Below are 11,918 nucleotides of genomic sequence, written 5' to 3' on the forward strand. Positions count from 1 at the left end.
ACACACACACACACACACACACACACACACACCAGTTAACTCTTCTGCCATCTTGGTGGATAGCTGTGGTTAAGTGGGGAGAAAACACGTTCAGCAACAACTGCGATTGTTTTTCCTGATTTTGTCAAGAAATGAAAGACAAAGGGAAATGAAAAGACTTCGTAGCTGAATTACCTTCCACACCAAAGCTCATCAAGTGCTCCCATAATGAGCTATCGATCCCCAAAAACGCCACTGTGCTCGACTTCGCACATACGGAATGTTCCCATTTCCTGCCAACAGGATCTGGAGCTGTGAACAACAACATCAATCAGAGGCAGGAGGACCGGCCGATCACTCAACAGCAGCAACAACGCACAAAGTGATCTGAAGAAAAAGAGGCAAAGTCACAAGCAGTTTGGCCCGCAGTGTATCACCAGGCCCAGCCACCATGTCTCCCGCTCCTGTTCCAGGCAGGGCAGCTCTGCACTGGGCTGAGCCTCTCTCTGGGTCCATGCATCTCAATGAGCCACTGATCCCAGGCTGCAGGCAGTAAATGATGCCACACTGACACTTTTCCATGTTACTGGCCTATCAGCACACCACTTAGCAGCCCCACTTATCACAGGAATACATTTCTCTCACATGATAGGAAAGGCTGAGGACCAGAAAAAAAGAAATGCAGCTGATGTTGGGTGAGACCGAGTGCTTTCTGATTGGTCTGATCCTAGTCTCCCAGACCTTCCTCCACAGCGCTGCATGGGAGGGTCTGGCTAGTCCAACACAGCATTTCTGGATAGTAAAACGTGCTCTGATTTATTGGCATTTCTTAAATCCAATCACAACCGCGATCCAATCACAATTCTGCCTTGCCGGTCAGATTAATGGTTCCTCTGGTATATTATAGATATTTTTTTAGATATTTTCAGCTGTGTTTGTCATATATGTTGGTGGTTGTGTCAGCAAGGTAGATAGTAAGAAATATAAATTTGCTTTGTAGCTGGACAATACTAGCGTCTTTTCTACAGAAAGTCACTGTCTTTTCTACAGAAAGTCACCCTTTTCTACAGAAAGTCACTGCTTTTTCTACAGAAAGTCACTGCTTTTTCTGCAGAAAGTCACTGTCTTTTCTACAGAAAGTCACTGTCTCATCTACAGAAAGTCACTGTCTCAACTACAGAAAGTCACCAGCCCATAGGCAGAGATTAAAGTTGATTCCGCCACTTACTCTTAAATTCGCTGGCACACCAGCGCCGGCCTGGTACGTAGCTACGTTTTGACAGCTAGTAAAATGATCAAAGAACCAGTCTAAACGTACCTCCCTGAGCGCAACCCTACCGGAACCTCTCATCTAGGGGGGGTCAGACCCCCCCCCCCCCCCCCCCCCCCCCCAGTACCCTCCGTAATTTGAACACTGCAACATCTGCTTATCAACCCACACTGATTGCAAGGCACACACAGCAGGGATGAAGTGTGTTTCTAGGTGTCTTACACTAGTACAAATGATCTAAAGGGGCTGCTACAATGGTGACCAAACGCAAGAAAGAAACACACAAATGGAGGGATCCCAACACTGTAGAAACTGATAGGAGGTGAACAATAATACAAGTAATGAGGGTTAAGGAATTGACAGTATGAGCCCACTGGTGTTCACACTGAGCATGAAGCCTCACACTCCTGCAGCTGGATCACACACACCTGAGGCCAGTATCATCACCCAGGACACACACACACACACACACACACACACACACACACACACACAACCTAACAGTCTCCACACACAGGCCTGCTTAAATAAGATTCTCCAATTATATCAGCACATACAATTATTCAGCATTAATGTATTGTGTCAGCAGGCACTGTGGCTGGGGGAAACGAATGCTTAATTGATGTTTTCTGCACACACTGGCAAGAACTTCACTCTCTTTTCTGGGCACAGCGTCAGCTACTCAGACACAGCAAATGAATAGCAGTGGACATGATTTAACATGACAAAGAGCTTACTGTGAATTATTCTGCTGGCTGATTAGACAGCTGCCATAGAAATGGGGCTCCTTCTGAAGGCTGATGCAGTAATTAATTTCCACCTGGTGGATTGAGAGCTTCATCTGCAGGTTTGGCTGGTGGACAGGTGAGCCACAGTCTAGGACTGGAGACACAGGGCTGCCAGAGCAAACAGCATCTAAAGGGCAACTTTGTAATATGGTCGCAATTTCAGCCTCAGTTATTCCACATATGTGAAATAAAGCATAACATCAGGAGATGATACGTAGGGTTGGGTAACATTTGGGCTTTTTCCTCTACTAGTGCTAAAATGCTGCCTGAACCAGAAAAAACAGCTCAAAACGACGGTCAGCGACATTAAAGAACGGCTTATTAATTCCTACAGCACATTTTAAAACCAGCAGGGCTGTCTTGGAAAGATATTAAGTAGATGTTTTCACAGCCTGTACGCCCATAAGAACAGTTAATCACAAAACATGGAACGGACAAAACTTTCACAACAACATGAGTCTGCTGAGTATTACTGCTTCAGTTTATTTAGGGCAGTGATGGCCGAGGGCACCAAGCTCTTTAATACACATCAGATCTGTGTGTGTGTGTGTGTGTGTGTGTGTGTGTGTGTTTGGGTGTGTATGGCAGGGAGGTGCAGTGTTTGCGCAACACATTGTCGCCGCTTCTTCAGTATTTTATGAAATCACATGAAGTCGTAATTACACGATCTGCAGAGCTGTCTGCTCCACTGGACTCAAGTGAACTGTCCTCCGCTGTCTCTTCCCTTTGAGGGGGAGCAACTGGACCAGTGGCTTGACGGCATCACTCGCCAAGTCATGGCAACCAAATAAACAACAGCACGAGTGTCTGCAGGTGAAAGCCTTGGCGTCTAATCTACCATGAAAACCGCGCTCACGCTGGTCCCGTGAAATATGACAGCTACAGTAGCTTGACGATTAGTACTACGGGCACTACATTGTATGAACTGACTGTTTATCAGATCACAGATGACACAAGAAGAACGGTCCTTCTGGCACTGCAGGAGACGCTGTTTACCCCCCCTCCCACATCTGTAGGGAGTTGGGTTGAGAACCAGAGGGTTGCTTGTTCAAGGCCACATATTGACCAAAGTATGGTGGTTAACTGGTAGCTGGAGAGGTGCCGGTTCACTCCTGAGCACTGCCAAGTTGCTCTTGAGCAAGGCATCAAACCTCCAACTGCTCTGGGCGCCTTTCCATGGGCAGCCTTCTCACTCTGACATCATTATTATTATTATTATTATTAACGGTAATGTTTAAAACGTTGTCTAGGGTGGTGGTCAAAACCAACAGGAAAATAATGTTCCCACAGCATTTTGTGTTTAAAATGAGCGGTGACGTTAAATCACCTGTTTTATGTTTCCTACGGTGCCGTCTATTTGCTGGATATTTCTTTAATGGTTCTTGGATTGCAAATAAGCCCAGTGATGGCTGTTTAGTAATGACAGTAGTAAAGGTCATAGTAAGTGAAAATGTGATTGGATGAGACACATTTCTAGGTGTTGGACAATTACAAAACTCTGCACATAAACTGTACCGGTCTACACCTTTCCTTCACAGGACAACGCGTATCAAATATCTCAAAGAGCTATATTTTTTTTCATTATTCACAAAGCCAAGAAGAACAGAGTATACGCATGGTATACGCAGGTATTGAAACCTCAAACTGCACCTGACGGAAGTTGTACTCCTAGGGTTCGTACACCTTTTCCAAGGTCACATTTTCAAGCTCTTTTAAGGTCCATTTTAAAGCTTATTCCATCACCTTTCACCACAATAAATTACATACCAATTAGGGATGGGCGATATGGCCTAAAATCCACATAGCGATATACATTGCAGCCGCTTGCGATACCGAGATATATAACTGAGGATTAAAACGTGCTCCTGGGGAAAAAGATACTTTTATGTTGAATTCACACTAATCAAATGAACCAGACTTTGTGGTTATGTGTGATCGGATGTAAAAGCCCCCTTCCCGTACTGCATTATATTCCATTATAGTCAAAATGTTTGATTGTCACATTTCACCACAAACCTGTCGTCCATCCAGGTCAAAAGGGAACGTTTTAAAGTGTTTATGCTTTTGACACTTTATCTAACGTTTTTGTCACTTTTTTCAAGGTTTTGGATTTAAATTCATGGTCAATAATTGAAATAACATTTTACCTAACCGTTTGGTTAAAAAGGCAGAAATTATGAATTATTTTTACAATCAATAGTTAAGATCAAAGGATGTTGAGTGGATCCCAGACTGGTTTATGTCAAAGTCCAGTCAGGATACTGTTTTAAAACCTTTTAAACATGTTTTTCAAATGAAATAAATTGCATAAAACATCCAAAGTTCAATGAATGTAATTATTCATTTCACTTTCAAAGAATGTAGTATGGCCTCCATACAATGTACATTCATGCATCTATGTTATATTTGGGCATTTTGATTCAAATTTGACCCGAAGGACAACCCAAGGGTTAAGGAACATGATTTATTGTATTGATAATAGCTCAGGGAAAGGTCCAGCCCCAGGCACTGAGCTTACTTTGTCCCTCTGCATGAACAGAATAGTAGAACAGCCCTGCTACCAGTCCCATTCAACCTGCACTAAACTGTGAACCGGCCCTTTGCATATTTAGTGAAAAGAGCCATTCCCCCTCCCACTGCCGACTCATAGTACAATCAGGAAATGCATTCTACTGAAATATCTCTGTAGCTGAACTTGTGATACATAGAAAAAAGTCATGGTACTTTTGACTTCTGGTAAATGGTCAATTCTGCTTAGAATTGTAAAAATTGACAACAATATCAGAGCATGCTAAAATCATCAGTGGCTGAAAACACGCTCGGTCACCAGAGGGTTAAAATGTCCAGATGCAAAACATTGTGTTTTGGCTCTTTGTCTACTGGCAGACAGTGTTTAGAGCGTGGGTTGGCAGGTTGACGGTGAGACCAGGCTGTATCTCTCTCACTCACTCACTCACTCACTCACTCACACACACACACACACACACACACACACACACACACACACACACAGAGGAGCAAAAGAACGGCCGTGTACAGATGAGAAGGACAAAGACGACAATACTTCAGGGCCGACACAACAGTCATTCAACAGCATTCCAGGATTTGCTGACTACAATAGCAGGTCCGCACGCACACACACACACACACACACACACACACACACACACAGTGGGGACTCAGCAACAGCACACTACCCAACCCCCCACCTTGGACGTTGAAGAACAGGGAACCAAAGAAATTCCCCAACTCTGCCCCGCTCCCTCTGTCTCCCACATTCACAGAGAGAAGCAAGGATGGGGGGGGGGGTCTGCAGAGTGCTGGCATTTGGCATGAACAGACGCTCACAAAGCCCTCGGGAGCCCAGAGATGAAGGAAAAGTGAGGGGGAGGGTGGAAGAGGAGGGGTTGCAGCAATGCCATTTTAAAGCAAGCAGCCTGTGGAGCAAGGCACTCTGGGAGAGGGAGAACAAAACCAGCGGAGGGAGGGAGGGAGGGAAGGAGGACCTCCATCTCCCTCTTCCCTGTGGAGGTCAGTGTGCTCGGCAGGGAGGTCAGCCACCGCAGGAAGCTCCTCTGCAGCCCCGGTGCAGGTTATCTGCAGCGCTGCAGAGTCCAGACAGGCTACTGGGCTCTATCACGTACTTCATCACACACTGAGACATCCATCACACATCCATCACACATCTACCACGGACGGAACCGATCTCCACACTGGAGCTCATGCCAAGCTCTTCTTTCTAAATGCAAATGCCAATCCTACCAAAGATATCAGATATGTCAGGCGGAATCTTGGAGAAATCAAAACAAGCATGTACGTGCTGGACATGTTTGATGAAATGCTGCAGCCACATGAACATGGTGTCAACAATTTGAATATTTCACATGAACGGGGAGCATAGCAAAGCCTTTCTCCATTAAAAATAGGAACACATGGGATAATAAATCCAATCAAATAACATTAAGCTCTGAACAAATTGAAGGTTGTAGTTAGCGGTTATGTAATGTTGGATAGATGCTATTGATGCATTCTGTCAGCAGAGAGGGATAAGCAGCCATTATTCCAAGACGCTTAGCCTCTTAGCTAGCATTGTAGTCCCACCAAATAAACATCCTAAATGAGCTAACAGCAAAAGCTATAAATATTATATTCCCATCCTACAGAGCTAATAAAGCACTTATAATAGGTCAATCTTTAAGCCAGCGGGTTTCCCCTGTCTCCACTAGAGCTGTCAATCTTCCTCTATAGTACCATTCAAATTTTATTTGTTATTTTTTTAAATTTTCAAATAATGTTTTAATATTTAATGCTCAAACGCAGCCTGTTATTAATTTGTACTAGTAGGGGTGCATGATATATCGACTCAATATTGTTGTCACAATATCACGTTGCACAATATTATATTGAAAAACCAAAGAAATTAACAAATTATTACTTACCACGACGATAAGTATGCAATAATGAAACGCTATAATGATCATGTTTCATTGGCCAGTTCCCGTGCCACTTGCACATGTTGGTGCACATGTAGGGAAGGAAACGCAGCTGAACAAAATCACATTAATCACTTTAGATTCATTTAGAAATATATATAGACTTTAGAAATATATTCAACTTTTGTAATATGGTCCAACAGCCCTACTTCCAAAATGATATTCTAATATCTCCTGTACATTATCTCTGGACACAACGACATTAGACTTATACTAATCTTAAGGAATCAAAAAATACCAAAATAACAGAAACTTTTCTTTAATTAGCGTGATAATAGAGAGCCAAAGTCCTGACATCATCTCCTGGGTAACCTATGTGCTACTAGCTAATACTATATGAACAATATTGGATTTTTTTACAATCAAAATTTACAATCCTTATGGAAAGAACAACATAAAATAACACGTTTTAACACGGTTATGTTCCAAAGCTATATTTCAGTGATTTACATCATTATGTTGTGGTGAAGGTTTCCGTTTCCCTCTTATTAAATGGACTTGTTCTTTATGGCTGCACCATTTCCCCAGATGGGACATTCCCAACGCTAACAAACTCACTTACAAATCAATCAATTTTATTTGTCATACATACATTTTTGTCACAAGCTACAATTACCAACCGCTAGAAGGTCCGACACTTTTGGTTACGGTGTTCCACGACAACATGGCAGTGTGGGGCCGGCCAGGCCCAGCTCCAACCAGGAGATGAGGGGACGGAGGAGTGTGTGAACAGGCAGCAAGATGCTTGTTTGGGCGCCGGCCTGCCGGAGAAAGGTGAAAGGAGGAAGCAGCCACACACTCACGCACACTTTCTGGATCAGATGGATTTGCACAGGTATGTGTGTGCTTGGGGAAAAAACACACACAGCCAGGCCATCCCAAACCATTGGCTCCTCCACCCTCCACCATGACACTGTCATGTCACTCTTAATGCAGCTCCACCCTGACAGAGCAGCCTAGCACTGACTGCTGCTAACCTCTATGACGCAGCCTTGCTTTACACACACACACACACACACACACACACACACACACACACACACACACACACACAAAAGCTACATGCACACTTGTTTTCCCTGAATGCCCATAGGACACTTCCGACCAGCTCCAGTTGTTGCCTCAATGTCTATCTGCAGCAAGAAACACACACACACACACACACACACACACACACACACACATCTGAACTCCAACATGTCTGCAGTGCCATCTCATCCATTCAGCAGGACTCCCTAACTGTGACAAAGAAGGGATCATTCAGGCTTCCATCTGATGAAATGGCCCCCCCAACTGATTTATCTTGCCCCCCCTGGAGCGGTCCAGCCCTGCTAGCGATAGAAAATGTGCCACGCTGCAGGCTACAGTGGCATGAAGGCAATTAACAGGTTAGGCCGCTTTATGAGGCTTATTGGTGAAGTTGCTGGAATCTTTACAGATAACGCAGAGATGCACCTGCCTCCATAGAACATGGATGGCATGCACACAGCTAACCTTTCTACCACTACTGGATACCACATTCCGTTTACTAATGCAGGCTGTAAAGCAAGGAGAAAGCAATGACAACTGTACAGGGCTCAGGTCCGGCAGGCTGCCGCTGGGACCGGACTCTCAGCTGTCCCATGCAGCTGGAGCCTGAACCCCGCAGCCCGAGCGCCCAAGCCCCGCAGCCCCGCAGCCCTGTACCCCGAGCCCCGCATCCCGCCGTTCATTGGCAGTCCCCGCTGTTCTACGTGGTTCCCCACAGCTGCAGCACATCGCGATACTCGCATTAGACCAGATGTTAGATTAAAAGACTCGGGACACCCACCTTGTCTCACGTTGTCTTGCAGATATAAAACAGAACCGCATCACGGGCTGTGGAAGCCCGTTCCCCGCGTTCACAGCGCTCGTGTGTCCGCACACCTCCAACTGGGCTCCCGTATTTGAGCTAGGACTGCGGCTCGACCGCGGGACTCACCCGGCCATGCTGCTGAATCTCCCGGTGAAAGAGTGCGTCCTCCTCGGTAGCATCCACAGCAGCACCAGAGCCGCTCCGACACTGACACACTGCCGATCCCCAACGACTGCTGCTGGAGCCGCGTACACACGACGGGGGTGGTTCGCGCGCCTGGGTGAGCGGGAACAGCGTCGCCTACCGGAAACTGCGCAGGTTTGAGTTCTCGCTCTCAGGCTGATCAGTTTCTTTCAATTGCTTAACCGTTGTGTGAAAATCAACACTTCTTATCAATGTTTTTAACTTTTTTTTAACGTTTTTGTTCCTTTTTTCAACAATTTTTATGCTTTTTTCAATGTTTGTCACTTTTTTGGATGTTTAACACAATGTAACACTAACTTATTAACTTTAGTTTAATATTTTTTATGTAATTATTTTTGGAATTTGTGGTCAATAAACATCCTTTATAGGAAATTATACCTAATGTTTGAGTTAGGAAAGCAGAAATTAGGACTTATTTAGACTAAAATTAAAGGAAAGTATCTTCAAAACCACTTGAGGGTAAAGCACTAGTTTGAAAGCAGGGACCGGTTTTTCAAAACACTACACACAATTAGCCCAATCACACCCCCAATGAGCAGAACACCTCAGACCCTTTGCAAAATGAAACACTCTTGCAAAAAGTATACACTAATTTCTAAAAAACTTATTGTGGGACAGGGCGGTTTGGGGTTCCCTGCTGGAGCTGCTGCCCCTGCGACCCAGAACCGGATAGGCGGATGAAGATGGATGGATATATTGTGTTACCATATGAAACACACTCATTTCATTTTTTTTATTCTGTTTGACCTAGTTACAAACTGGTGTTGCAAACCTAAAACACATTTAGCAATTCTACTTCTCAGTGATTAGAGTACTGTAAATAAAGTACAAATATACAACAAGTTCACCAAACACTACACAAAACCAATGCTGCAGACTGAGGAAAATATCTTTCATTTCTCACCACATACCCAAATCAGCCAACATGTCGACATGGTGAATCAAAACGTGTCCTAGTTCTCATGCTACCATAGTAGTGTGCATAACACTGTTAGCTCAGCAAACAACAGACTGACATAAAATATGGGATCCAGCATAGGTTAGAATCACTGAAAAACAGCAAACAACAACAGAGCTGGAAAAGGTATAAACAATACTGGAGATTATATTTTTGCCTAGCTGGATCTGGAGAAGATTTCTTCAACATCACAGGCGATATCGCCATCGGCAAGACAACATGGGGAGAACCGTCTTGAATGTCGAAGACATCCTTGCCCAGCTGTGGCGTCGACATGGTTGCAGGTGTCCTCCACGGCCTGAATGAGGAGTACCTGAGCCTGGGGCCGGAGACCGTAAAACCTCCAACGCCATGCAGAGAAAAACTCTTCCACCGGGTTTAGAAATGGAGAGTGTGGTGGAAGGTTTAAACCGTGCATGGTGTTAAAACCAGTTCTGGACAAGAGCAGAGCAGTGGAATGACACATTGTCTCAGATGACAATGTATTGCATCGATGTTGTGCAATCAGTCCAAAATTGCGAGAGTGTGAGGTTTGTTGTAAGGGCCCGTATTGGCATGACGGACGGAGGACCCCATTCCGTGTAACGGCAGCACAAAGGGAGATGTTACCCCCACGTTGCCTTGGGATATTGATTATAGCCCTGTAGCCAGTGATATTTCTACCTCTCCACCTTGCTTTTGTAAGGATGAAACCTGCATCATCTACTTATATATAATCATGCAGGATTTCTTCAGCATCCATCTGTAAAACTCTCGGAAATGGAGTGAATGAAAAGATTGTGTAGTTCAGAATGGATCTAGTATACAGTCAATGAACGTGTAAAAAGGTTACGTGCGCAGTACGCAAAATCACAGTGCTAGAGTGAACAATACAGACCTCCACATACTCATGCCGCAGCCGTTTGGCCCGCTCTGAATTCCGCTCAAAAGGCACTCAATACATTTCTTTCATTTGAACCTGATGTCTTTTCAGAATGCGTCCCAGAGTTGACAGAGAGACCTCATGGACATTACTGGAAATGACAAATCACCAATAATGTTGGCTTGGATTTCTTTGAGCCTGATAGCATTATTAGCCAAAACCGTGTTTATGATCACTCTCTCTTGTTCTTGCGGGAATATGGGACCCCTTCCTCCTTGTCGTTCTCGACCCTCAATCCTCTGTAGAAAATAATACATGTAACCTACACTGTAACAAAATTTCCTTTTAATTGACAGTAAACTACTGGCAGACACAGTTGCCAGCTTGAAACTGTTATTCTACAGTGTACCTACTGTAAAAATATTGCAGTGGTGTGCTGTGTGAAAAATAAACATAACAGTATTATACCGTTAGTTCTTTGGTTGCAACCATACTGTTGTTTTGTGTTTTATTTTGTGTGTGTGTGATCCAGCAGGGTCAAAATCTTGCTTTTTGTGTTAAATTATGGGAGCATAAAGCAGTGTTGCATTTTTTCACTTTACTTTTCATTTGTCCTGCATCTGCCACAAGGTGGGACGAGCACACCATGTCTTTTTATAATTATTGTGGTAAATGCACATCTTAATAGCAGGCAGTTGCCGAGCGTACATGGTTAGTGGCTCTCTTGCAAAGCCATCCATCTTTTTCCCTTCCATATTTTGTAAATTGGTCTTTCTTTGCCATATTTTAGGAATCATCAGAAATCATTACATCCATGTTGTATATTCAAACATAAACAAACTGGTGTCCCATAGCAACAATAGAATCACAGCTAGAATGGAATAGAATCCAGAACCCTTTGGATCAAAAACATAGGAATACATGTTGATGATGTCATAAGAACACACTTGACTACTGCAACCCAACTTGAGTTCTGACACAAATTCACTCAAACAGCAGTTTGTATCAGAGACAGTTTGACTGTGACAATCCAAAGGTGCACATTGCAACAGGAGAAAGAACACTGGAAAACATGGATTTCAACTCAGGAGAGACTGAACCACCAATGAATTTCTACCTCAGTTACCTTGAAGAACAACTACGGCGTGAGCTGAAGGACGGCGAGGCGACGATCACCCAAAGTGAATCTGAGGGGAGAGTTCACCTGATCATCCGAGAGGACCTGCTGGCCGATCTCCTGGATCAGCTTCAACAACAGAGAGAGGGCAGCAGTTGGGGCCATGACACAGAGCTGATGAAGAGGGAGATGTGTGATCTGGACCGGCAGACCTCTGTTACTCAAGGCCTGAAAGGTCTCAAGGTAAGTAAGACAAATGTGGAGTTAGAGTTGGGGAGCTGTCTGGAGATGGAGAGAGCTCAAGCTCAGAAGCCGCAGGACCAATTGAGCAAGATGGCTTCCCATAGAGCCCAGCTGGATCAGGCTCTGGCACAACGTGTCCACTCGCCACCCAGGGAAACAGAGCATCTGAA

The 11,918-nt window shown here is 44.4% G+C and overlaps 1 protein-coding gene across 5 annotated transcripts in view; it reads right to left on the minus strand.

Moving 5' to 3' along the window:
- fat3a (FAT atypical cadherin 3a) overlaps positions 1-8,597 on the minus strand; it is a 135,022-nt gene extending 126,425 nt beyond the window's left edge. For all 5 annotated transcript variants that reach the window (XM_034866014.1, XM_034866000.1, XM_034866008.1 and 2 more), the window contains exon 1: positions 8,341-8,597. The gene's annotated coding sequence lies outside the window, so the exon portion shown is untranslated. The remainder of the gene's footprint in view (positions 1-8,340) is intronic.
- Positions 8,598-11,918: the final 3,321 nt, after the last annotated feature.

This window comes from Etheostoma cragini, chromosome 3, assembly GCF_013103735.1.
Source record: "Etheostoma cragini isolate CJK2018 chromosome 3, CSU_Ecrag_1.0, whole genome shotgun sequence".
Taxonomy (NCBI): domain Eukaryota; kingdom Metazoa; phylum Chordata; class Actinopteri; order Perciformes; family Percidae; genus Etheostoma; species Etheostoma cragini.